Source organism: Tupaia chinensis, unplaced genomic scaffold, assembly GCF_000334495.1.
Source record: "Tupaia chinensis unplaced genomic scaffold, TupChi_1.0 Scaffold150288_1, whole genome shotgun sequence".
Lineage (NCBI taxonomy): Eukaryota > Metazoa > Chordata > Mammalia > Scandentia > Tupaiidae > Tupaia > Tupaia belangeri.
This window is the reverse complement of record NW_006210128.1, coordinates 1,031,835-1,034,583: the sequence shown is the minus strand read 5'-3', so window position 1 is coordinate 1,034,583 and position 2,749 is coordinate 1,031,835.

Sequence of the window (2,749 nt, the reverse complement as noted above, 5' to 3'; positions counted from 1 at the left end):
TCGGGATCTTGGGCACGCAAGCACACGCGCCAGGCGTGAGTCCTAAGCCACTGGGTCCAGGAGGCGAACCGCGGTTGACTACGTGAGAGTCCAGCGACATAGCCATTACGCTAACTGCTGGTTCCCAACAGTGGGACACTTTTGAACGATGCTCAGTTCAGAAGCTTGTGTTAGCTATGGAATAGGCAGTCCAGAAGCATGTTGGGTGGAGGAGAAGTGAGTCTGAAATGAATCTCTGATCACTGGAAAGGCACTCAGCAGCAGAAGCCAGAGTGCCTGTAGAATATTGCTTGGAACCAAACCACTATGGGACCACTCGTAAAAGAGATTAATCTACATCAAGGTCCATGCCGTATACCTACAAAAAGGGTAAATCGCTTTCTCTTTTTAGCTTGCTATAGGGTGTGTGTACTTACTGGAGAGAAGGAAAGTAAGAAATAACCCCCTAGGGGGGGATGACCACACCGCAATCCCCTCTCCTCCATTCTCTTCTCAGGGTTTTAGGAGTGTGCGCGCGTACACACACACACACACACACACACACACACACACACACACACGTGTCCAGTGTATTTTTCAAGTCCCTAGGTCTGAGACTCAAACTGTTTATAGTCAGCCATATGGAATCCAACCAGCCTTGACAACCATACCACCTGGCTGGCCCCAAATAGGTAAATGTCTTTAGAATCCAGATTTCTTACTGTGCAGAGATGGGGTCCATGACTTTGGAATGAATCCCAACTCTACTGCTTATCACCTGTGTGACCTTGGGAACGTTTTGGACCCCTCTGAGCCTCATTTTTTTTTTCATCTGCAAAAATGAGACAATTATTTCATTGGTTTCTCACAGTGATTAGCGACAATACATGCAAAAGGCCTGGTGTAGAGACAGAATGGTTCTTCCCAGCCCTATCTCTGAAACACACTGGAGAACTCCCACCCAATTAAAGAAGGACACACCACAGTGGGGAGGCCCATCTCCTGGCTCGTGGGCGGGGTGGATGCGTGGGCTCCCAGTCCTGAACTGCTGTCCACCAGAGCATATGCAGTGATGGCTGTTAACATATGTAGGAGCAGGCAGCCCAGATTCCTAAAATATTCTGAAAACCAGTAATAGCCTTGATGTCGTCCCCTGTTAAATATAAAACTTAAGTAACTCATTCTATTAAAAAGCCTGGGTCTTATTTTTACCAGGTGATGTGATGAGGCCCTGTTCTAAATGTGCCTCCTGGGCCTGTCTCTATAGCAACTCCACTGTGCTCATCAAGCCATAGATTTTCCCTGAAGGCTAATTAAGTTGACAACTGCTAGGGCTTCTTGGTTTACCACATTTGCACTTGACCCTTCTCTTGGAGCTTAGGGACCCCTATGGATGTGAAGTGATAAAGAAAAGAGGAACAGGTGGAGGAGGCCTCTCCGCGCACCCCACTGTCAAATAGCTGTTCGTGTCCGGCAGCCTTAGGGGGCTGTCAGTCACTCCTGCAGGATGAGCCAAGGTTTAATGGAGGTGGGTGGGAAATACGTTAATGTCTGTCTCCTTCCACAGTGAGGTCTCTGTCCCTGAGTGGGGTGCGTGGATTATAGGCTAGTCAGACTTGGCAGTGCTTAGCCGTACTGATCTTTCCTGCCACTTCTGTCACGACCAGGCGGTTCCCTCCCTGATGCCTGTTCATTACGTAACCAGGTTCAAACAACTCAGGAGCGACGTAAAACTCAGAGAAACCGTATTCCTGCATTAGGTCACTGGGAGAGTCAGGATGTATTTTTCTGTTTTTCTATGCAGAAATGCATCATGATTTTCCAACAACCCAACAGAGGGCAAAGATGGAGCTTCCTCGTGCTGTTTATATTTGCTTTTGAAAAAGTAATACCTGTCTTCTAAAGCGAGTTTGGAAAGTACAGAAAACTCTGAGGCAGAAAATAAACTAGCCGTTGGCACTCGGTGTCTTAGTGTCATCTGCCTCAAAGTGTGTCCACACCACCGGGGCTCAGGGGTCTCACTGCCTTCCTGGTCTCTCCGCTGCTCTTGCTCAGACAGGTACCTCTGCACTACCCCGGGTGCTAGTGGGGGAGGTTGCTTGTGGGATCAGCATGAGATGGGCAGGGCAGAGAGGGTCTAGGAAGGACTGCTGCCACACAACTGAGCGAAGAGGGCACAGTTAGGGCTCATGACATTGGCTGCCAAACAGAGAACTCAAGAGGGAACGTTTCAACCAGGTTCAAGGCCTCCAGGTTGAACTTCTGCAAGAAGCCAGCTCTTATCTCACTAGCTTTTCATGGAGGAACCATACTTGGTGTTTCTCTGGTGGAACTCAGATTTCCCCAGGTCTCACCCATATAAGTGGGGGGGCCAAATTTCATCATTCAAGTTGCCCTTGTTCTTGTCTCTGTCAACTCATGTGGAATACACCCCTGGTAAACCACGCCCAAGACATTTCTGAGGTCTGAGCGTGTGTTGCACATGTGTCTGTCTGGGACCCTCGCAGGACATCCGCATGGACTTCCCTGGCCGCCAACCCTTGCATCCCCTGCTGGCCACCATAGGTATTGCCTTTCTCTCAATTGCTTAGGCCTATGTTCTATTTCAAGGCAAGAAAGAATACGTTGCCCCTTTCCTCATGCCGTGCCTGTCGCCAGAACACCTGAGCAGCACTGCCTGTGCCCTGGTTATTTCCTTATGTGACTTTTGTTCTCAGATCCATGCCCTGCAGAGGACTCCGTGTCGTTATGGGAGTTCATCAGACTGGGT